The sequence below is a fragment of the Conger conger genome, chromosome 12 (genome assembly GCF_963514075.1).
Source record: "Conger conger chromosome 12, fConCon1.1, whole genome shotgun sequence".
NCBI lineage: Eukaryota > Metazoa > Chordata > Actinopteri > Anguilliformes > Congridae > Conger > Conger conger.
Window position 1 is genome coordinate 2,204,621 of NC_083771.1, and position 23,920 is coordinate 2,228,540.

General features: G+C 55.4%; 10 non-coding genes and 3 pseudogenes across 10 annotated transcripts; all 13 read right to left on the reverse strand.

Annotated features, from left to right (window-relative positions):
* Nucleotides 1-6,730: 6,730 nt before the first annotated feature.
* On the reverse strand, nt 6,731-6,847 carry LOC133105917 (U5 spliceosomal RNA). Its single transcript, XR_009704102.1, has one exon. It is a non-coding gene; the product is annotated as a U5 spliceosomal RNA (small nuclear RNA).
* Nucleotides 6,848-7,179: 332 nt separating this feature from the next.
* On the reverse strand, nt 7,180-7,381 carry LOC133106505 (U2 spliceosomal RNA; annotated as a pseudogene).
* An 808-nt stretch (nt 7,382-8,189) lies between these two features.
* LOC133105918 (U5 spliceosomal RNA) lies at nt 8,190-8,306 on the reverse strand. Its single transcript, XR_009704103.1, has one exon. It is a non-coding gene; the product is annotated as a U5 spliceosomal RNA (small nuclear RNA).
* A 332-nt stretch (nt 8,307-8,638) lies between these two features.
* LOC133106175 (U2 spliceosomal RNA) lies at nt 8,639-8,829 on the reverse strand. The gene has a single exon (XR_009704346.1). It is a non-coding gene; the product is annotated as a U2 spliceosomal RNA (small nuclear RNA).
* Nucleotides 8,830-9,262: 433 nt separating this feature from the next.
* LOC133105919 (U5 spliceosomal RNA) lies at nt 9,263-9,379 on the reverse strand. The gene has a single exon (XR_009704104.1). It is a non-coding gene; the product is annotated as a U5 spliceosomal RNA (small nuclear RNA).
* A 332-nt stretch (nt 9,380-9,711) lies between these two features.
* LOC133106348 (U2 spliceosomal RNA) lies at nt 9,712-9,877 on the reverse strand (annotated as a pseudogene).
* A 5,308-nt stretch (nt 9,878-15,185) lies between these two features.
* Nucleotides 15,186-15,302, reverse strand: LOC133105921 (U5 spliceosomal RNA). Its single transcript, XR_009704106.1, has one exon. It is a non-coding gene; the product is annotated as a U5 spliceosomal RNA (small nuclear RNA).
* Nucleotides 15,303-15,634: 332 nt separating this feature from the next.
* LOC133106176 (U2 spliceosomal RNA) lies at nt 15,635-15,825 on the reverse strand. The gene has a single exon (XR_009704347.1). It is a non-coding gene; the product is annotated as a U2 spliceosomal RNA (small nuclear RNA).
* Nucleotides 15,826-16,258: 433 nt separating this feature from the next.
* On the reverse strand, nt 16,259-16,375 carry LOC133105922 (U5 spliceosomal RNA). The gene has a single exon (XR_009704107.1). It is a non-coding gene; the product is annotated as a U5 spliceosomal RNA (small nuclear RNA).
* Nucleotides 16,376-16,707: 332 nt separating this feature from the next.
* On the reverse strand, nt 16,708-16,898 carry LOC133106177 (U2 spliceosomal RNA). The gene has a single exon (XR_009704348.1). It is a non-coding gene; the product is annotated as a U2 spliceosomal RNA (small nuclear RNA).
* Nucleotides 16,899-17,331: 433 nt separating this feature from the next.
* LOC133105923 (U5 spliceosomal RNA) lies at nt 17,332-17,448 on the reverse strand. Its single transcript, XR_009704108.1, has one exon. It is a non-coding gene; the product is annotated as a U5 spliceosomal RNA (small nuclear RNA).
* A 332-nt stretch (nt 17,449-17,780) lies between these two features.
* LOC133106339 (U2 spliceosomal RNA) lies at nt 17,781-17,959 on the reverse strand (annotated as a pseudogene).
* Nucleotides 17,960-23,503: 5,544 nt separating this feature from the next.
* Nucleotides 23,504-23,620, reverse strand: LOC133105924 (U5 spliceosomal RNA). The gene has a single exon (XR_009704109.1). It is a non-coding gene; the product is annotated as a U5 spliceosomal RNA (small nuclear RNA).
* Nucleotides 23,621-23,920: the final 300 nt, after the last annotated feature.

Genomic DNA, 23,920 nt, shown 5'->3' on the forward strand with positions numbered 1-23,920 from the left:
CTCGGGCCTCAACACCGTACAGTATCGCCCCAAAAACACCTCCACCTCTCTTGCCGTGACAAACGGGTTGTACATTAGTACGGTAACCAGCTTCACATCCCTTGAAAAGAGTGGCTCCATGGAAAGGCCCTCTAATATCTCCTCTTTCCTCTTCTCCTTATAGGCCTCATACACCTCCAAACACAACGCCTCACTTTCCAAAGTTACATCATATAGGCCTCTTCCCTGGTGATCTTGCACACAGTACATGCGCTCAACTCCCACACCAAAAAAATCTTTAAATACCCTGAGTATGATGTAGCGTAGGTCCACGGTTCCTCTCTTCTCCGCCTCCACCTGTATCCGAATGGTGTTCCTCCTCTTTAATCCTCCTCCCTCCATTTCCGGTCCTGGGGCTGTCATGGTCCCTCGAAATCCTCCCGCAAGTCCTTGAAATCGCTGAAAGTTTGTAGACTGATAAGAACAGATTTTTTTTGTATTTAAATTAATTTATTGGTCCACACCAACCTCATTACATTTTCATACAAACAACAAACAAACAAATTCCCAACCACATCCTCTCAACAACTGTAAACTCAAAACCCCACCCTCCCCTGAAGTCCCAAAGTCCCAACACATTCCCACTGTATCAACACATTTCAAAACCAAACAAAAACAGAACCGAAACAACCATACAACCCCCCACCCCACCCCCTCCCACCCCCCACCCACCCCAACCACAAAACCCCAAACAAACAACTCCAACAACAAAAACAATACAAATACAAAAACAACAAGAAGAACCCCACCCTCCACCCTCCCCCCTCCCCACCCCACCCCACCCCACCAACCCCGAACCCAACCACCCCAATCACATACATTCTATTTACATGCTTACATATTCCCAGGACCCCCCTCCCAGAGGAAGAGCCTTTCCAGGCCTCCCCAGTACTTCCGCACCCATTCCCACCCGTGCACCACCCCATCCCCCCTTATTCTCTCCGCTACCCTCCCAGAGAACCTATGGAAGAGCTGGCTGGGAGTCAGGACCCTCAGCCTCATCCCCACTGCTGCCATCCTGTCCTCCCACAGCACCCACTTGCCATACCCTACCACCTCCCACACTACACCCTCAGCCACGGCTCCCACTGCCGCCAGCCCCCGCCTGTACAGAACTCTCTCTCTGCTCAGGGTGAAGGCAGGCCCTACCCCACTGAGGAGGCCCTGCACCAACCCCCAGTACACCCTTGCAAACTGGCACTCCCATAGGGCGTGCGCCACCGACTCCACCAGCCCACAGCCCCTTGGACAGAGTGGGCTGGCACTGCACCCATGGCGATGCAGCACCTCCCGCACCGACAGCCTGCCCATCGCGCACAGCCAGTGGAGGTCCCGCACCACCCCTGGTGCCCTCCCCCCGCTCACCTTGCCCCACTCAAGGTTCAGCGGCACCCCTTCAGGACCTGCCACCTGCCTGCCCGCAATGCTGTTGTATAGCAGCCTGTGCTGGAGAAGGCTCTCCCTCTCCACTGGAGCCGGGCACTGCCCAAGGAAGCGCAGCACTGCCTGATAGGCCGGGGACTGCTGTTCTGCCCGTGGAGCCACGTGGGTCAGCGGCACCCAGTGCCTCAGTGCGGTCGCCAGGTGGAGACGGGCGAAGTGGTAGCACTTGTGGGGGACCCTTCCCAGGACCATCCTACACGCGAAAGATGTAAAAATCGCGTCAAGTTTCAGGGGGATTCTCGGCACGCCGCGACCCCCCTTGTCCACCGGCATGTACATGAGGTCGCGACGCACATATTCGTACCTCCCTCCCCACAGAAACTTGAACATGGCCCTGGTCAGGGCCACCTTGATCGTTGCAGGAACTGGGAAGACGTAGGCCAAATGTAGGAGTAGTGGGAGCAGGACAGCCCTCACCACTACCACCCTCCCAGTCAGTGACAGCCGCCTGCGTGCCCACACCCCCAGCCGTGATCTCACCAGCGCCATACGTCCTTCCCAGTTCCGCTCACCACTGCCCTGGGGAAAGAAGCGCACCCCCAACACCTTCAGTCCCCCCTGGCACCGCTCCCAGCCACCGTAGTCCCTCACCTCCTCTCTCCACCGGCCACACAGCAGGACTGAGGACTTGGACAGGTTCACCCTGGAGCCCGTCCCTGCCGCAAACCTGTCCACCAGGACTCTCACCCTTGCCAGGGACCGAGTCGACGACACAAAAATTGTCGTGTCGTCCGCGTACTGCTGGATTTTCAACTCGGCCCCTGCAGCCCCTGGGATCCTCACCCCGTCCACCCCTGGGTCCCGGCGCACCAGCTCTGCGAAGGGCTCCATGAACAGGACGTAGAGCAGCGGGGAGATTGGGCACCCCTGCCGCACCCCCCCCGCTTGCTCCACAGCCCCGCTCAGAAACCCATTCACTCTTACGCAGCTGTACACTCCCCTGTACAGCATACGCAGCCAAGACAGAAACCGAGGGCCCAAACCCATCCGCTGCAGGACCCGGAACAGGAAGGCGTGCTGCACCCGATCGAAGGCCTTCTCCTGGTCGATGCTGACCACCGCCAGAGGAAGGCCCCGATCGCGCACCCAGTCAATTGTGTCCCGCAGCAGAACCAGGTTCCAGCTGCAGGACCGCCCCGGTACCCCACAAGTTTGGTCAGGGCTGACCAGGACGTCCATCACCTGCTTCAGGCGGACCGCAGCTGCTTTGGCCAGCAGCTTATAGTCCGCCGTCAGCAGGGTGATTGGACGCCAGTTCTTAAGGTCAGCCCTGTCCCCTCCCTTGTGGAGCAGCGTCACCACTCCCTTTCTCATGGAGGCCGACAGCGCTCCCCCCTCCAGAAGCGCCTGAAAGACCTCCATGAGATCCGGACCAATGATGTCCCAAAACTCCCTGTAGAAGTCCCACGGGAGTCCGTCATGCCCCGGGGCCCTCCCTTCCCTCATGGAGCGGAGCGCCCCTGTCAGCTCCTCCAGACTGAGCTCCGCCTCCAGTGCCTGCCCTTCCTCCCGCCCCAACCGGGGCACCACACACCCCAGCAGTGCCTCCTGCTCCTCCGGGTCGCACTCTCTCCTGCTGAAAAGGTCTCGGAAGAAGCCCTCCGCGATCCCCAGCATCTCCGGGACCCCCGTTTCCAGCCCCGCTTCCCCTTTCAACCCAGAGATCACGGCGGCCTTCCTCCGAGCCTCAGCAGCCTGAAAAAAAAAAGCAGTGGGCTTCTCCCCCTCCTCCCTCTCCCTCAGCCGGCCCTGGAAGGCCAAGGCCTTAGCCCTCCCCTCCAGGAGGCTTCTCACCCTCTCCTTCGCCCCCTCATAGGCCTCCCACCTCACTGCCCTCCCCCTGTTGAGCTGGGTGTGCATATACGCCAAGGCGTCTAGCCACTTCTTCACCTCCGTCCGCTCCCTCCGCCGCTGCGCCATGCTGTACCTTTGGCAAAAAAGGCCGAAACGCACTTTTGCCGCCTCCCACCAGTCTACCACTGTGGAGTAGAACCCCCGCAGTGCCCTCACGGCCTTATAAAAGCCTCGAAAGGCCTCCTGGAACGCCCTGGATTTCATTAGGGAGGTATTCAATTTCCAGTAGCCTGGCCCCCATTGCGTGTTGGGAATGGGGACCGCCACCTGCAGCATGTCATGGTCAGATGCCCATGAAGGCTGCAGCGTGGCGGTCACCCCCACCCACTCCTTCGGCACAAAAATGTAGTCCAGGCGGCTCGCAGCTCCCCTGGAATTCCGCCAGGTAAAGCCTGGAGCCGCCGGATGTGCCGCCCGGAAGGAGTCGACCAGGCCGTAATCCCTGACCAACTCCGCCAGCGCTCTTGCCGAATAATCCCCCCCCCCAGCAGCGCTAGCCCCACCCCCATCCAGCGACACATTAAAGTCCCCCCCCAGGATTATCCGCCTGGAGGTGGACAGACTGGGCACCAGCTCCCTAAAAACCTCCAGCCTCCGCCCACTCCGAGTTGGCCCGTACACATTAAAAATTCTTATTTTAAAAGGACCCTGATTAACGTCTGCGTACATCGCCCGCCCCGCCACAATGTCCACAGACTCCTGGATTTCCATATCAGCGCCCTTCACCAAAATCCCCAGCCCATCGGCATGAACGCTGCCCACCGACCACGCCGATGGGCCCCACGTCCACTCCTCTGAGAAACCCAGTACATCCCCCATGTCCCGAAGGTGCACCTCCTGTAACAAAAAAACCTTCCCTCTTGTCGCCGCTAAAGAGGCAAAAAGTGCCTGCCTCTTCCCCGAGTTTCTCAAACCCCGCACATTCAAAGTGATTACATTTACCACCATTTTTTTAACAAAAAAAATTTTTACTGACCTTCAATCCCCTTCCTTCTCAGAGGAGTCCCCCCCTCCCTCGAGTCCTTTCTCCATCCCCATCACCCCTGTGATCCCCGCCACATCCCAGCCTGCAAACTGGGAAGCCGGGCTGACTGCCGGTCCCGCTGAGGCCGCAGAGGCTCCGGATGCCTCCTCCAGGTCCACCTCAATGTCCACCTCCTGGGCCTCCCCCTCCGCCGAGTCTGAAAGGGCCAGGAACCTGTTCTGCAGAGGGATGCCCGGTCCTGCCTTTGCTTCTCTCCCGTTCGTGTCCCCCGAGCGAACCCGCTTCCGTGCTGCCACCTGCGCCCACTCCGGCACCTCTCCCTCTGGAGGAGGGCTGTCCCCCCACGCCAACGGGGTCTGCAGGTCCGCAGTGGTGCACATAGCCGCTCCCTCCGCCTCCGGGGACAAAACCTCCTCCACAGGAGGCACCGACAAAGGGGAAAATAGCTCCGGCGAACCCTCTCTTGGGACTCCGGACTCCTCCGCCCAGACCCTCGCCTTCATCACCACTGCCCCAAGCCCCAAACCCAGGCCAGGACGCGAGGAAGGCCCGAAGATCTGCCCCGGTGAGTAGGCCCGGACCGGACCGGAATCCGGACCCAGACCGGAACCCGGAACCGGACCAGAACCCGGAGCCGGACCGGAACCCGAACCGGAATCCGGAGCCGGACCGGAACCCGAACCGGAATCCGAAGCCGGACCGGACCCCAGAGCCGGACCCGGGCCGGAACCCGGAGCCCGCACGGAATCCGGAGCCGGACCGGAACCCGGAGCCGGACCGGAACCCAAAGCCAGACCCGGACCGGAAACCGGAGCCCGACCGGAAGCCGGACCCGACCCAGACCAAGCCTCCATGGTCTCACTGGACCCCCTTGCCTCTTGCTCTGTACTCCCCTCCGCGCCCCTCCGTGGCTCCTCCAAAGCTGAGGTCTCGCTCCTGTGCCCAGGATGCAGGGATGGTTCCGGAACCGGAGCCAGCCCACCAGGCCCCACCCCTTCCTGATCCGGCCTAGTGGCCAAGGCCGCCGCAGAGCCTGGGCTAGTAGTGCTGGAAGGCCCAGCCCCGTGCTCCGAAGCCTGCCCTCCCTCCGTAGCCGACTCCCCTGCTTCTCGCCCGGCCTTCCTGGTGCTAGGCCGTGCTTGACCTCCAGGAGGCCCAGAGTAGGCCCCAAACTCACCCTGCACCAGGGCCGCAAACGACCTCACCCTTTCTGGGCAGGCCCGGAAAAGGTGCTCCACACTCCCGCAAAGACTGCACATTTTCGGGGCCACACAGTCTCTTGTAGCATGCTCCGCCGATGCACAATGCCTACATCGGTCAGTGGAGCACACCGCCTTAACATGCCCATACAGTCCACACCTACGACAGTACAAAGGTTGCCCTGGGTATACCAGGTAGCCCCTGTCCGGGCCTATGGAGAAGGCCCCAGGAGGATGTGCTACCCCCCCCACCCCTGAAGGATCCTGCTTAAAACGGACATTAAAACGTCTTTTCCCGTTCCAAAAACCAAATCTGTCTTTCAATTTCACCCCCTCCCTCACATCTGAACAGTACCTGAGCAGGAAGGCCAGGATGTCCTCCTCCCGAACAAAGGGGTTGTAGAGGTGGATCATCAGGGGTCGCAGGGCCTTGTTGTATAGCAAGTGGACGGTAATCCCTTGCAGTGCCGGGTCCTCTTTGTGTTCCACAAATTTCTGGTGCAGGTTGTAGCAGGCGGCTTCTGACACAAATGTTAAATCAAAAAACCCTCGTGGGGAAAAATCCTGGAGGCAAAAAACTGTCTCGCTGTCAACCCTTAGTAACTCCTTCAAGATGTTCTTCACAAAAAAATCCAAAGTGAAACCTTTCCTCCTCTCTCCGTCCTCCATCTCCACCCGAACCGTGTTCCTCAGCCGCACCCTGTGGGTCGGCACGTCACCTTCCGGCGTTCCCATCCTCTTCCCGTCTTTATCTTTGCCAAAAGGCCGAGAAGCGATAACCGCACACTGGCCCCTGCCGACGGCGCCCTCCCGGTGGCCCCGGACCGCGCTCGGGGGAAGACGCCACCTGGCCCAGGAGCCGGCCCCCCTCCCCGCCTTCCCAAGAACCCTGCGCACGCACTGACTGGCCGGTCGGCGAGCTACCGTAACGACCGGACTCAGCTGGCTCCTCCCACCAAGATCCACTGTCCTCCACTGGCAGGCACAGCCGCCAAAAACACTCGACACATACCGAGTACGCTGTTACGTACTTACTACCGAGTTACTTACTGAATAGCCGCTCTCTAGGCAGCGACCAAAGCTATTTAGCGAGCGGGGCATCGATCGAACGCGGCAAGCAGGCGATAAGCCAGAAACGAGCAAGTCGGCGACTCGCAAGCAACCCGCATACCTGTCGCACATTGCCGTCTGTCCTTAAACCGTTCGAAGTTGCCCCGCCCTGTGGACGGAGCATCCAAAAATAGCACAAACTCAGGTGCGTTCCTCTCCACGGAAATCTTTAGTAAAAGGCGAAAGATTTGTGCGTGCTGAAGAGAAACCCGAGCGAAATGTGACCTTTCAGCGCACCAGGCGCCTCCGGCCCCCTTCCCAGCCACTCCCACTGACCCGGGGTTGCCACTGCCGCCAGCCGGCCGGCCGGACAGACAATCCGAGAGGGAAGGTGGGAAAAGCGAGACAGCGCAATGACAACAAACAGTTACGTCCCGCACAGAAAACTACATCATTTTGCTAAAAAACAGAGGCAAGCACACTTACAACAAGGGCACATATTCACCCTATTTACAACACAATTTACATACATACAAAAAAAACAAACAAACAAACAAAAAGGGGGAAGAACAGGGCAACAAAACACAACCTTTTTTTGCACAAAACTTGGAGAGGCGCACCGTTCCCGAACGCACTGCAATAACGGGTCGATGCTTGAAGCGGACGGAGCAAGCTCCTTCTCCGACTCCCTGTGCCAAAAATCCGTTTAATATATAGTCCCCTGATAGGGGACGTATCAGATATTAAACTGATAAGAACAGATTTTTTTTTTTTTTTTTTTTTTTTGTGGTGAAGCTCAAAGTCAAGGCATTAGCGTTGGCTAAGAGTTTTACCTTTTTATTATTAAATCTACTCTAAGTAAGCCTATTCACATATGTACAACAACGCCGTTGTCCGAATCAAAATCCAAGTCAATCCATATCCAAATCCAATTTCCAGTAGCAATAAATCCAATCAGATAACCCCGAAGGGTTCAATTCAGGCCCCGAAGGGTACATTTCTAACCCCGAAGGGTACTAGTCTATCAGGGGGAACCTAAAAAACCCCCGATCGCTCCTCACCACCAGGCCGAAGCCTGGCTTGAGAGCAGGTGGAGTACGCTCCAGACCTCCGGCAGAGACCCTAGGGGATCCATGAACCATCATGGATCTTACCCTTGATCTTAGCCAAAAGGCCGAGAAGCGATAACCGCACACTGGCCCCTGCCGACGGCGCCCTCCCGGTGGCCCCGGACCGCGCTCGGGGGAAGACGCCACCTGGCCCAGGAGCCGGCCCCCCTCCCCGCCTTCCCAAGAACCCTGCGCACGCACTGACTGGCCGGTCGGCGAGCTACCGTAACGACCGGACTCAGCTGGCTCCTCCCACCAAGATCCACTGTCCTCCACTGGCAGGCACAGCCGCCAAAAACACTCGACACATACCGAGTACGCTGTTACGTACTTACTACCGAGTTACTTACTGAATAGCCGCTCTCTAGGCAGCGACCAAAGCTATTTAGCGAGCGGGGCATCGATCGAACGCGGCAAGCAGGCGATAAGCCAGAAACGAGCAAGTCGGCGACTCGCAAGCAACCCGCATACCTGTCGCACATTGCCGTCTGTCCTTAAACCGTTCGAAGTTGCCCCGCCCTGTGGACGGAGCATCCAAAAATAGCACAAACTCAGGTGCGTTCCTCTCCACGGAAATCTTTAGTAAAAGGCGAAAGATTTGTGCGTGCTGAAGAGAAACCCGAGCGAAATGTGACCTTTCAGCGCACCAGGCGCCTCCGGCCCCCTTCCCAGCCACTCCCACTGACCCGGGGTTGCCACTGCCGCCAGCCGGCCGGCCGGACAGACAATCCGAGAGGGAAGGTGGGAAAAGCGAGACAGCGCAATGACAACAAACAGTTACGTCCCGCACAGAAAACTACATCATTTTGCTAAAAAACAGAGGCAAGCACACTTACAACAAGGGCACATATTCACCCTATTTACAACACAATTTACATACATACAAAAAAAACAAACAAACAAACAAAAAGGGGGAAGAACAGGGCAACAAAACACAACCTTTTTTTGCACAAAACTTGGAGAGGCGCACCGTTCCCGAACGCACTGCAATAACGGGTCGATGCTTGAAGCGGACGGAGCAAGCTCCTTCTCCGACTCCCTGTGCCAAAAATCCGTTTAATATATAGTCCCCTGATAGGGGACGTATCAGATATTAAACTGATAAGAACAGATACTACACTTGATCTTAGCCAAAAGGCCGAGAAGCGATAACCGCACACTGGCCCCTGCCGACGGCGCCCTCCCGGTGGCCCCGGACCGCGCTCGGGGGAAGACGCCACCTGGCCCAGGAGCCGGCCCCCCTCCCCGCCTTCCCAAGAACCCTGCGCACGCACTGACTGGCCGGTCGGCGAGCTACCGTAACGACCGGACTCAGCTGGCTCCTCCCACCAAGATCCACTGTCCTCCACTGGCAGGCACAGCCGCCAAAAACACTCGACACATACCGAGTACGCTGTTACGTACTTACTACCGAGTTACTTACTGAATAGCCGCTCTCTAGGCAGCGACCAAAGCTATTTAGCGAGCGGGGCATCGATCGAACGCGGCAAGCAGGCGATAAGCCAGAAACGAGCAAGTCGGCGACTCGCAAGCAACCCGCATACCTGTCGCACATTGCCGTCTGTCCTTAAACCGTTCGAAGTTGCCCCGCCCTGTGGACGGAGCATCCAAAAATAGCACAAACTCAGGTGCGTTCCTCTCCACGGAAATCTTTAGTAAAAGGCGAAAGATTTGTGCGTGCTGAAGAGAAACCCGAGCGAAATGTGACCTTTCAGCGCACCAGGCGCCTCCGGCCCCCTTCCCAGCCACTCCCACTGACCCGGGGTTGCCACTGCCGCCAGCCGGCCGGCCGGACAGACAATCCGAGAGGGAAGGTGGGAAAAGCGAGACAGCGCAATGACAACAAACAGTTACGTCCCGCACAGAAAACTACATCATTTTGCTAAAAAACAGAGGCAAGCACACTTACAACAAGGGCACATATTCACCCTATTTACAACACAATTTACATACATACAAAAAAAACAAACAAACAAACAAAAAGGGGGAAGAACAGGGCAACAAAACACAACCTTTTTTTGCACAAAACTTGGAGAGGCGCACCGTTCCCGAACGCACTGCAATAACGGGTCGATGCTTGAAGCGGACGGAGCAAGCTCCTTCTCCGACTCCCTGTGCCAAAAATCCGTTTAATATATAGTCCCCTGATAGGGGACGTATCAGATATTAAACTGATAAGAACAGATGATTTTAAAGATCTTTATTCCATCTCATAACCTCATTATACATCATGTACATTCTTACGTATACTAACTTAAACATTAGACATCCACTCACTTAACATTACACTCATACCCCGTCCCTATATACCCTATCTAACACATCAACATCCCCTCATGTACCCCCCACCCCCCCCAAAACCGCTAATATATTTTCCCACACCTCCCTCCACTCCTCTTTACCCCTCCTATGAAGGCACATTTTTGCTTCTCTTTTAATTTTTCCCTCCCACTCCCTGAACCACTGCCTACTAGATGTCACGTCTGATGGAAACTCCACCTTTTTATTCCTGGCGTCCCAAAGCATTGTCTTCCCCCAACTCATCAATAGACACACCACCTTCCTCCTCTCCCCTGTCAAAACTCCCCACCCGTTCCCTTTCAGGACCCAGTCCCTCAAAATTCCCACTCTCAACCAACGAAAAACACCGCTCTTATCAACCCTCCCCCAAAAAGCCCTCGCAAAAAAACAGTCCCAGAACACATGAGCCACAGTCTCATCCTCGTTACACCCTCTCGGGCAGTGAGCTGACCTTGCCGTCCCAAACCTGTGGAGCCTCTCTCTCACTGGTAGCCTCCCAAGAGCCCCCAACCAGTTTAGGTCCCTCACCCGATTAGGCATCCCCTTCCCCTGTAAAGCGCCCCAGTCCACCCCCTTCCCCGCCAGCATCTTCCCCTCCTCTCTCACCACCCCGCCCAGGAGCATCTTGTACAATTCCCTGTGGTCCTCCAGATTCTCCCTGGTCATGTGCACTTTATTCAATCTCATAAATAAAATGGCCCTCTCATAATACCAGGGCACATCTTCTGCCCTCGGACCCCTGTTATCCCACCCAGTAACCCATCTCAACGCAGTCCCAACCCACAACTTAGCTAAATGAAAACACTTATGTGTATCTCCCCGCGTTAAAACTTGATAAACCCCCTCCAAAAACAACACTTCCAGCTTCAAAGGAATATTAATAAGGCTCCTCCCCCCCTCCCTCACTGGGAGATACATCACCTCCCTCTTAACGGGCTCATACCTACCCCCCCATATAAAAGAAAAAATTAATTTCAAAAGTTTCCTCCTATACCTCACCGGCATTGGAAAAACCCTCCCCAGGTATAAAACTTGTGGGAAAACATCGACATTCACTGCGAGGACTTTCCCCGACACCGTTAAAGCCCTGCTTCTCCATATATTAAGTTTTCTTTCCACCTTCCCCAAACACACTTCCCAATTCAAATTGTCTGACCTCCCCTTCAAAAACCGGACCCCCAAAATTTTTAACCCCTCCTCCCCACTTCGAACAATCCCATACCTTCCCCCAGTCCCCCCCATCCATCCCTCTGAAAACAAAATGGCCGATTTGTTCATGTTAATCAAAGACCCCGTCCCCCTACAATACCTATTCAAAATCTCCATTGCCCGGTCTATATCGCTTTCGCATGACACCAGTACTGTGGTGTCATCGGCGTACTGGAGCACTTTGATCGGCTTCCCCATGCCCCCTGGAACCTGCACCCCAACAAAAGCCCTATCTTCCCTCAGCATCACTGCCAATGGCTCAATAAACAAAACGTACAAAAGTGGCGACAGAGGGCACCCCTGCCTAACCCCCCTACCCTGCACTACTGGACCACTCAGTTTCCCATTTAATTTTACCCTACTAAAAACCCCCCGATACAAAATCTTAACCCATGAAATAAAGCCCTCCCCAAAATTCATCCTTCCTAAAACCTGAAACAAAAACCCATGATCTACCCTATCGAAAGCCTTCTGCTGGTCCAAACTCAAAACCCCAACCCCTACCCCCCTACTCTGTGCCCAACTCAACATATCCCTGACCACAAATAAATTTTGGATCCCTGACCTACCTGGAACCGCACATGTCTGGTCTCCAGAGACCACCTCCCCTATCACCTCACTAGCCCTGTCGACCAGTACCCTCCCCAACACCCTCGCATCCACGCATAGCAGCGTGACAGGCCGCCAATTCCCCAACTCCCTTTTGTCTCCTTTCTTATAAATCAAATGAATAATTCCCTCCCTCATAGAAAATGGTAATAAACCAACCCTCCCAACTTCATTGTACACCTCCACTAAATCCTCCCCCATAATGTCCCAAAAACAAACATATAATTCTTTTGGGATACCGTCCCTCCCTGGAGCCTTGTCTCCCTTCATCCCAAACAGGCCTCTCCTTACCTCTTCCTTTGAGAGTGCCCTCCCCAAAGCCTCCTGCTTCCCCTCCCCCACTCTCCTCCACAACTGCTCCACCATTCTATCTCCCTCTTCCACATCCCTATCAGCCTCCCTAAATAAATGAGAATAATACCTGACAGCAGCATCCAACTTGTCCTGCTGCTCCGTCACCTCCCCCCCCTGCTCTGTCAGCAAGACCTCCATCGCTGCTGCCGCCTGCCTCTCCTTTGCCTTCCGAAAGAAGAAGGCTGTCACCTTCTCGTCCTTCTCCCTCCTCTCCACCCCGGCCATGAACAAAACCCTCCTCGCCCTCTCAACATAATACTCTTTAATTTCCGACTTGATTCTACTTACCTCCTCCCATACTACCCCACCTCCTCTGTTGGCAACCCCAGCCCAATACTGCAGATCCCTCTGCAGCTGCCAAACCCTCTCCCTCTCCTCCCTCCTCTTCGCCCTCCCATACCCTTGACAGAACTCCCTAACTCTCTCCTTCACTACCTCCCACCAATCCAGGATTGACTCAAAGCGACATTTAAAAACCTGCCAGCCCAAATAAAACTCCCTAAATTGCTCAACAAAAATCTTATCCTTTAAAAATCCATTATTAAATTTCCAAATTCCCTCCCCCCGAGGCTCCTCCCTCCTTCCCAAAGAAAATTTAATCATCTGATGATCTGACGACCAACTCGGTGTCACCTGGAACTTATGAACTGATTCCCCCTGAGAAACAAAGAAATAATCCAGCCGCCTATTTATACCCCTTGTATTGCTCCAGGTATATCCTGGCCCTTGAAACCCACCCTCCTTAAACACATCCACCAAATTAAACTTAACCAATAACTCTTTTAGAAAAACAGCAGAAAAATCTCTCCTGCCCCCAACCACTCCCTCATCCAATGAACAATTAAAATCCCCCCCTAACACCACACACCTGTTTGTCATTAACAGAACTGGCAGACATTTTAGAAAAGAAAATCTCTCCGTTATATTACACGGAGAATAAACATTTAAAAACCTAAACTTTTTACCCCCCCAAATAACATCGACACACAAGAGCCTGCCTGGTACAATAGATACAAATTCCTCAATAAAAATCCCTCCCTCTTTAAACAAAATACCTAAACCATCAGCAAACACATTCCCAACACTCCAAACAGAAATCCCTAAATTCCACTCTTTAACTAAAGATATTACCTCCTTCCCTCCCGCCAAATGGCACTCTTGTAAAAAACAAACAGAAAAGGGCACAGAACGTAAAGAATAAAAAAGAGCTTGCCTCTTACCCCGGTCTTTAAGTCCCCTTGTGTTCAATGAAATAAAAATTTTGTCTGCCATGACCAAACCAAAATTGCAACACAGGCCTCACTCACTGCAGGCCCAAACTTTGGGCAAAAGCCTCAGTCCCCTTTACCAATGTGGCGTCATCGGGAGTATCCATGAGCTCCCCCTCCTCAGCCCAGTCCAGAGACTTGCCCTTCTTCTTGGCGGCCTTCCTAGCCACCACCCCGGCCTTCTCCACCACCTGCTTCCTCTTGGCCCCACGTATCTCCACCTCTTCCTCCATACTGCACACAGAGCCCTCACTGTCCTCGTCGGCAGTGAGTATGTCCTCCAGGTCAGTGTCCTGCACCACACTGACCTCCCTGGAGGTACCTGCCACCCCCGACCCAGACGGCTCGCTCTGCTCCGTATCGCCTCCCAGCTCCCGCTGCCCCTCCTCAGGCTTCTCCTCCACTACAGGCCCTGTTGCTGGTTCCGGCTCAGCTCCCCCGGCCTCCTTTCCCTCCTGCGTCTCCGCCGCTGGCTGCACCTCCACCCTCTCGGCCTCCTGCTGCTCCTGCGCTGGTGGCCCTGGCCTCGGCTCGGCTCTCTCAGAACCACCTGCTGCCTCGGCGTAGGTACGACGCCTCTCCGGACAGGTGCGCATGAAATGCTCCTTCGACCCGCAGAGATTACACACCTTTGGGTCCTGGCATTCGACCGCCATGTGCCCCCTCCTCCCGCAATTGTGGCACACGACCGTCTCGCACTCCTGGTCGGTGTGCCCCACCTCCATACACCTCCTACAGAACGGGGGCTGCCTGGAGTACATGAGGTGCCCCCTTACCCCATCTATGTTGCACAGGGCCGGCGGATGGAAATACCCCTCATACCCGTGCTCATCCTCCTTCAGAAGCACCTCATACACTCGCTGCCCGTTCCAGAAGCCGTAGGAGTCCCTGCGCAGCCTTGGTCCTGCCACCACCCTGGAATACCGCTCAAGGAACCTCGTCACGTTCTCGTCAGGAAGGTTCATGTCATACATGTTTATGACGATGACCCTGTGGTTCCTCCGCTCTAGAGACTCTATCTCGAAGGGGCCCAGATCTTCCATAGCCTTGCATCGACACAGGAACTCTTGGAACAACCAGGGTGTTCGGAAGGCGAGGTCAAAATACTCCTCCCGTCCATTTCGCTGAATGCCCAGCACCTCCTTCTCAGTCAGAGAAAATTTCCCCAACACAAAGCTCTTGATGAACACCTCTCTCTGGGGCATAGCTCCAGCACTCCCCGTCCACTTTGCTCGCACAGTATTCCGCACCACTCTCCAAACTCCAGCCATCTTCAAAATTATCTCTGCTTTGCTCAGAATCTTGATCTTAGCCAAAAGGCCGAGAAGCGATAACCGCACACTGGCCCCTGCCGACGGCGCCCTCCCGGTGGCCCCGGACCGCGCTCGGGGGAAGACGCCACCTGGCCCAGGAGCCGGCCCCCCTCCCCGCCTTCCCAAGAACCCTGCGCACGCACTGACTGGCCGGTCGGCGAGCTACCGTAACGACCGGACTCAGCTGGCTCCTCCCACCAAGATCCACTGTCCTCCACTGGCAGGCACAGCCGCCAAAAACACTCGACACATACCGAGTACGCTGTTACGTACTTACTACCGAGTTACTTACTGAATAGCCGCTCTCTAGGCAGCGACCAAAGCTATTTAGCGAGCGGGGCATCGATCGAACGCGGCAAGCAGGCGATAAGCCAGAAACGAGCAAGTCGGCGACTCGCAAGCAACCCGCATACCTGTCGCACATTGCCGTCTGTCCTTAAACCGTTCGAAGTTGCCCCGCCCTGTGGACGGAGCATCCAAAAATAGCACAAACTCAGGTGCGTTCCTCTCCACGGAAATCTTTAGTAAAAGGCGAAAGATTTGTGCGTGCTGAAGAGAAACCCGAGCGAAATGTGACCTTTCAGCGCACCAGGCGCCTCCGGCCCCCTTCCCAGCCACTCCCACTGACCCGGGGTTGCCACTGCCGCCAGCCGGCCGGCCGGACAGACAATCCGAGAGGGAAGGTGGGAAAAGCGAGACAGCGCAATGACAACAAACAGTTACGTCCCGCACAGAAAACTACATCATTTTGCTAAAAAACAGAGGCAAGCACACTTACAACAAGGGCACATATTCACCCTATTTACAACACAATTTACATACATACAAAAAAAACAAACAAACAAACAAAAAGGGGGAAGAACAGGGCAACAAAACACAACCTTTTTTTGCACAAAACTTGGAGAGGCGCACCGTTCCCGAACGCACTGCAATAACGGGTCGATGCTTGAAGCGGACGGAGCAAGCTCCTTCTCCGACTCCCTGTGCCAAAAATCCGTTTAATATATAGTCCCCTGATAGGGGACGTATCAGATATTAAACTGATAAGAACAGATACTACACTTGATCTTAGCCAAAAGGCCGAGAAGCGATAACCGCACACTGGCCCCTGCCGACGGCGCCCTCCCGGTGGCCCCGGACCGCGCTCGGGGGAAGACGCCACCTGGCCCAGGAGCCGGCCCCCCTCCCCGCCTTCCCAAGAACCCTGCGCACGCACTGACTGGCCGGTCGGCGAGCTACCGTAACGACCGGACTCAGCTGGCTCCTCCCACCAAGATCCACTGTCCTCCACTGGCAGGCACAGCCGCCAAAAACACTCGACACATACCGAGTACGCTGTTACGTACTTACTACCGAGTTACTTACTGAATAGCCGCTCTCTAGGCAGCGACCAAAGCTATTTAGCGAGCGGGGCATCGATCGAACGCGGCAAGCAGGCGATAAGCCAGAAACGAGCAAGTCGGCGACTCGCAAGCAACCCGCATACCTGTCGCACATTGCCGTCTGTCCTTAAACCGTTCGAAGTTGCCCCGCCCTGTGGACGGAGCATCCAAAAATAGCACAAACTCAGGTGCGTTCCTCTCCACGGAAATCTTTAGTAAAAGGCGAAAGATTTGTGCGTGCTGAAGAGAAACCCGAGCGAAATGTGACCTTTCAGCGCACCAGGCGCCTCCGGCCCCCTTCCCAGCCACTCCCACTGACCCGGGGTTGCCACTGCCGCCAGCCGGCCGGCCGGACAGACAATCCGAGAGGGAAGGTGGGAAAAGCGAGACAGCGCAATGACAACAAACAGTTACGTCCCGCACAGAAAACTACATCATTTTGCTAAAAAACAGAGGCAAGCACACTTACAACAAGGGCACATATTCACCCTATTTACAACACAATTTACATACATACAAAAAAAACAAACAAACAAACAAAAAGGGGGAAGAACAGGGCAACAAAACACAACCTTTTTTTGCACAAAACTTGGAGAGGCGCACCGTTCCCGAACGCACTGCAATAACGGGTCGATGCTTGAAGCGGACGGAGCAAGCTCCTTCTCCGACTCCCTGTGCCAAAAATCCGTTTAATATATAGTCCCCTGATAGGGGACGTATCAGATATTAAACTGATAAGAACAGATACTACACTTGATCTTAGCCAAAAGGCCGAGAAGCGATAACCGCACACTGGCCCCTGCCGACGGCGCCCTCCCGGTGGCCCCGGACCGCGCTCGGGGGAAGACGCCACCTGGCCCAGGAGCCGGCCCCCCTCCCCGCCTTCCCAAGAACCCTGCGCACGCACTGACTGGCCGGTCGGCGAGCTACCGTAACGACCGGACTCAGCTGGCTCCTCCCACCAAGATCCACTGTCCTCCACTGGCAGGCACAGCCGCCAAAAACACTCGACACATACCGAGTACGCTGTTACGTACTTACTACCGAGTTACTTACTGAATAGCCGCTCTCTAGGCAGCGACCAAAGCTATTTAGCGAGCGGGGCATCGATCGAACGCGGCAAGCAGGCGATAAGCCAGAAACGAGCAAGTCGGCGACTCGCAAGCAACCCGCATACCTGTCGCACATTGCCGTCTGTCCTTAAACCGTTCGAAGTTGCCCCGCCCTGTGGACGGAGCATCCAAAAATAGCACAAACTCAGGTGCGTTCCTCTCCACGGAAATCTTTAGTAAAAGGCGAAAGATTTGTGCGTGCTGAAGAGAAACCCGAGCGAAATGTGACCTTTCAGCGCACCAGGCGCCTCCGGCCCCCTTCCCAGCCACTCCCACTGACCCGGGGTTGCCACTGCCGCCAGCCGGCCGGCCGGACAGACAATCCGAGAGGGAAGGTGGGAAAAGCGAGACAGCGCAATGACAACAAACAGTTACGTCCCGCACAGAAAACTACATCATTTTGCTAAAAAACAGAGGCAAGCACACTTACAACAAGGGCACATATTCACCCTATTTACAACACAATTTACATACATACAAAAAAAACAAACAAACAAACAAAAAGGGGGAAGAACAGGGCAACAAAACACAACCTTTTTTTGCACAAAACTTGGAGAGGCGCACCGTTCCCGAACGCACTGCAATAACGGGTCGATGCTTGAAGCGGACGGAGCAAGCTCCTTCTCCGACTCCCTGTGCCAAAAATCCGTTTAATATATAGTCCCCTGATAGGGGACGTATCAGATATTAAACTGATAAGAACAGATTTTTTTTTATATAAGAAACTTTTATTTTTACAAATATCATTTTACATTTTATTTACATTACACACACATTACACCAACTGTATACCCACCCCTTACCTTTTCCACAGACAACACATATACATTCATTATTTACACTTTTATTTACACTATTTACACATTTGCCTCTTACAGGCTCAAGGCGGCCTTCACCCTTCCCCATTTCTTTTCTCCCCTTTTTCTCCCCTCTACCTGGGCGCACACCCTCATCTCCACCTCCACTCTTCTCTCCCACCCCTTGAAACACTGCCCCCCCGTCATGCCATCTGAGGGGTTCAGCACTTTCTTGTTCCTGCTGTCCCACAGGGCCAGCTTCCCCCAGCTCACCAGGAGGCTGAAAACCTCCCTCTCCTCAGCCTTCAGGCTCCCCACCCCGGCAGCCCTCATGACCCCCTCTTTGTCCACTGCTGTGGCCCATACCGGGAGAAACACCGCCCTGTTTGCCCTCCCCCAGAACACTCTTGCAAAAGGGCATTCCCATAGGGCATGCCCTCCCGTCTCCTCCCTCCCACACCCCCTGGGGCACAAAGGGCTCCTGGCAGTGCCAGCCCTGTGCATCCTCTCCCTCACCGGTAGTCTTCCCAGACCTCCCAACCAGTTCAGGTCTCCTGCCCGGTTTGGGAGCCACCTGGCCGTCAACCACCTCCATTGCCCTCCGCACCTTTCCACCTCCCTCTCTGCCTCCCTCGTCCTCCTGCCCAGGATCGCTTTGTAGAGGGCCCGATGGTCCCGCAGCCCCTGCGCCATGATGATCTCCCTGTACTTTCTTAAAAAGAGCACTGCCCTTGTGTACCACCACGGGGTGTCCTCCGCCCTCGGCCCCCTGTTGTCCCACCCCACCAGCTCCCTCATGGCTGTCCCCACCCACATCTTCATGAGGTGCCGGCACTTGTGGCCTTCATCCCCCACCAGTGTATCTACAATGCCCTTCAAATATAACACCTCGAGCTTTACACCCACGTCCACGAGGCCTCTTCCCCCTTTCTCCACTGGCAAAAACAAAACCTCCCGTTTTACCGGCTCCAACCGCCCTCCCCACAGGAAATTAAAAATCAGCCGGTTCAAATTCACCCTGCACACCGCCGGCATCGGAAAAACCCTCCCTAAATAAATCAATTGCGGCAAAATGTCCGCCTTCACCACTAATACCTTACCCGTCACTGTTAAAGCTCTCGCCCTCCACACACCCACCCTCTTCCTTACCTTTTCCATGCACTGCTCCCAGTTCAGCCTGTCTGCCCTCTCCCTGCTGAACCGGATCCCCAGCACCTTCATCCCGTCCTCACACACTGCAAGACCATGCTGTTCCCCCCTCCTCCCTCTCCATCCCTCGGTCACCATCACTGCCGACTTGCTGTAATTAACTTTGGACCCCGACCCCAGACAGTACTGGCCCACCAGGCCCATGACCCTCTCTATGTCCCCGTCCGAGGATACCACCACCGTAGTGTCGTCCGCATACTGCAGCAGCTTTAAGGTCTCTCCCCCGCTTCCCGGGATCTGCAGGCCTCTAAAAACCTTGTCCTGCCTCATCAGCTCTGCCAAGGGCTCTATAAAGCAGACATAGAGCAGTGGGGACAGAGGGCACCCCTGTCTCACCCCTCTTCCCTGCGACACCGCCGCGCTCAGAGCCCCGTTCACTTTCACCCGGCTGAAGGCCCCCCTATAGAGGGTCTTCACCCAGGAAATGAACCGCTCTCCGAACCCCATCCTGCCCAGAACCTGCACCAGGAAGGTGTGGTCGACCCGGTCGAACGCCTTCTGCTGGTCCAGGCCGATCACCCCTACCCCCACCTTCCTGCTTCTCGCCCAGCTCAGCACATCCCTGAGCAAAACTAAGTTTTGGGACCCCATCCTTCCTGGGACCGCACAGGTTTGATCTGGTCCCAGCACTTCCCCCAGAACCCCCTTGGCCCTGTTGGCCAGCACCTTCCCCAGCACCTTGTAGTCGGTGCAGAGGAGTGTGACTGGCCGCCAGTTCCCCAGATCCGTCCTCTCACCCTTCTTGAAAAGCAGGTGTATAACCCCCTCCCTCATTGACTGGGGCATTTTCCCCACTTCTCCCACCCGGTTAAACACCTCCACCATGTCCTCCGCCATTATACCCCAGAAGTGAGTATACAGCTCCCTGGTGATCCCGTCCCTCCCTGGAGTCTTCCCCGCCTTTAGGGAGAACAAGGCTTCTCTTACCTCTTCCATCCCTATCCTCCTCCCCAGGGCTTCCCGTCGCCCCTCCCCTACCTTCCTCCAGAGCTGCGCCACCAGCCTGTCCCCCTCCTCTGTGTCCCTCTCCTCCCTACCAAACAGCACAGAATAAAACCGTGCTGCTGCCTCCAGCTTTTCCTCCTGCAGTCTTACCTCCCCCTGGTTTGTAGCCAGCGCCTCTATCCACCCCTCGCTTTGGCGCGCACTCACCGCCTTGAAAAAAAAAGGCGTCACCCTCTCGTCCTTTTCCTTCCTCTCCACCCTCGCCAGGAAGGCAAACCGCCTTGCTCTCTCCACATAGTACGCCTTTACTTGCTCTTTTAAGGCCTTGACCTCCTCTGTCCTTACCCTCCCTCCCCTGTTTGCCACGCCCACCCAGTATTGCAATTCCCTCTGCAATACCCACACCCTCTCCCTCTCTTCCCTTCTCCTTGCTATCCCATATGCCACACAGAACTCTTTTATCCTTTCCTTCACCACCTCCCACCAATCCAGAACACATACAAACTGGGCTTTGAAGGCCTTCCACCCCAAATAAAATTCCCTAAATTGCTCAACAAAACAAAAATCTTCCAAGAGCTCCGCATTAAAAACCCAAACCCTTTTCCTTTCAGGCTCCCCTCCCTCCAAAATACACTTTATAAAACAATGGTCTGAGGACCAACTAGGCAACACCCCAAAATTTTTCAACTTAAATTTTTTTGAAACAAAAAAATAATCTAACCTTCTCCTGCAGCCCCTGGAGTTTGCCCAAGTAAACCCCTCCCCCTGTCGGCCATCTTTTCTAAAACAATCAAACAACGCAAATTTGTCCAAAACCTCTTTTTTTAAATAAAGGGCCGAAAAATCCCTCCTCCCTCCCACCATCCCCTCGTCCATAGACACATTAAAATCCCCCCCCAAAATAATATTTCTATTTGTCGCCACCAAATCTGGCAAAACCTTAAAGAACTTAAACCGTTCAGAAATGTTGCACGGGGCATGCACGTTTATCAGCCTAAATTTTTCCCCTCCCCACAGAACATCTACCCACATTAGTTTCCCTGGTACTACCGTCAGGAATTCCTCTACCAACACACCCCTACCTTTAAACAAAATCCCCAACCCGTCAGCATGGACATTCCCCACTGACCAAACCGAAGGCCCCATCACCCAATCCTTCCTAAACGCATCTACATCTTTCCCCCCTCCCAAATGACATTCCTGCAGAAAAAACACGTCCCAAGGCATCTCTTTTAGGGATAAAAACAGTGCAGCCCGTTTGTCCTTTTCCTTTATGCCCCTCGTGTTTAAAGACATACAGATTTTCTCCATTTCAGCAGTAAATATTTTAACTGAGGCTTTCAGCCTACCTCCGTCCAAAAATCTTCTCCATCCCCATCCTGGGTTCCGCCGGCAATGGATCGTCCATGTCCCCCATCTCGTTCTCCACCTCTTCGGCCCAGTCCTTGGGCCTGGCTATGGCCTTGACCTGAGCCCTGGCCTTTGCCTGCCTCCCCCCTGGTGGAGCTCCAGCCATCTCAGGCCTCTCCTTCCTCTTCTCTCCCCTCAGCCTGATGACGGCATCCTCCTCCATGGACAGCTCCATGTCAGAGTCGTCGCTGCCTTCATCCGCCGTCTCCCCCCCCTCCCTGCTGCCGAGCTCCAGGTCGGTGTCCGGGATCGGGCCTTCCTCCATGTTAGGCCCGGCTGAGCCCGGCCTAGGCCCTCTCTGCTCCCCCTTCCTGCTCTCTGCCTCGCAATGCTCTGCTGGGCCTGGTGTAGGCCCCTCAGCCTCCACTGGGCCTGGTGTAGGCCCCTCAGCCTCTGTTGGGCCTGGTGTAGGCCCCTCCACCGTCGCTGGGCCTAGTGTAGGCCTCTCAGCCTCCTTTGGGCCTGGTATAAGCCCCTCAGCCTCTGCCGGGCCTGGTGTAGGCCTCCCTGCCCCTGCCAGGCCTGGTGTAGGCCTCTCAGCCCTTGCTGGGCCTGATGTAGGCCTCTCCGCCTCCTTTGGGCCTGGTGTAGGCCCGTCAGCCTTTGTTGGGCCTGGTGCAGGCCTCTCAGCCTCTGTTGGGCCTGGCGTAGGCCTCTCAGCCCCCGCTGGCCCTGGTGCAGGCGCTGCTCTCTCCCTGGCTGCGTCGGCGTAGGTGCGGCGGCGCTCAGGGCATGCCCTCATAAAGTGGTCTCTGGAGCCACAGGTGTTGCAGGTGCGTGGCTCCTTGCACTCCGCCGCCATGTGCCCTTGCTGTCTACAGTTGTAGCAGACCACCGACCTGCACCCCGCGTCGACATGGCCCACCTCCATGCACCGTCGACAGAAGGGAGGCTGCCTGGAGTACATAACGTGGCCCTTTACTCCCTCGACCATGCAGAGGGCTGGAGGATGGAGGTAGCCCTCGTAGCCATGGTCGCTCTCCCGGAGCAGGACCTCGTACACCCTCTGGCCGTTCCAGAATCCATAGGCGTCCCTCCGGTATCTGGGTCCAGCCACCACCCTGGCGTACCGCTCCAGGTACCTCCCGACAGCCTCGTCCGGCACGTTCATATCAAATAAATTGATAACTACCACCCTGTGGTTCCTCCTCTCCATGGACTCGAGTCGGAACGGCCCCAGGTCTTCCATCTTACTCCGCTCCATAAAGGCCTTGAACGCATCCGGTCCCCTAAAGGCGATGTCCACGAATTCCTCCCTTCCGTTCCGTTGAATGCCCAAGATTTCCTTCTCCGTCAGCAAGAACTTCTCCAACACAAAAGCCTTCACAAACTCCTCCCTCTGTGGCATGCTCCCTGGGGCTCCTGCCCACTTCACCCTCACCGTATTCCTTACAGCTCTCCAATTGTTTGTCGCCATATTTACTGTGTTCGCTTCTCCCTACCACAAACCACTTGATCTTAGCCAAAAGGCCGAGAAGCGATAACCGCACACTGGCCCCTGCCGACGGCGCCCTCCCGGTGGCCCCGGACCGCGCTCGGGGGAAGACGCCACCTGGCCCAGGAGCCGGCCCCCCTCCCCGCCTTCCCAAGAACCCTGCGCACGCACTGACTGGCCGGTCGGCGAGCTACCGTAACGACCGGACTCAGCTGGCTCCTCCCACCAAGATCCACTGTCCTCCACTGGCAGGCACAGCCGCCAAAAACACTCGACACATACCGAGTACGCTGTTACGTACTTACTACCGAGTTACTTACTGAATAGCCGCTCTCTAGGCAGCGACCAAAGCTATTTAGCGAGCGGGGCATCGATCGAACGCGGCAAGCAGGCGATAAGCCAGAAACGAGCAAGTCGGCGACTCGCAAGCAACCCGCATACCTGTCGCACATTGCCGTCTGTCCTTAAACCGTTCGAAGTTGCCCCGCCCTGTGGACGGAGCATCCAAAAATAGCACAAACTCAGGTGCGTTCCTCTCCACGGAAATCTTTAGTAAAAGGCGAAAGATTTGTGCGTGCTGAAGAGAAACCCGAGCGAAATGTGACCTTTCAGCGCACCAGGCGCCTCCGGCCCCCTTCCCAGCCACTCCCACTGACCCGGGGTTGCCACTGCCGCCAGCCGGCCGGCCGGACAGACAATCCGAGAGGGAAGGTGGGAAAAGCGAGACAGCGCAATGACAACAAACAGTTACGTCCCGCACAGAAAACTACATCATTTTGCTAAAAAACAGAGGCAAGCACACTTACAACAAGGGCACATATTCACCCTATTTACAACACAATTTACATACATACAAAAAAAACAAACAAACAAACAAAAAGGGGGAAGAACAGGGCA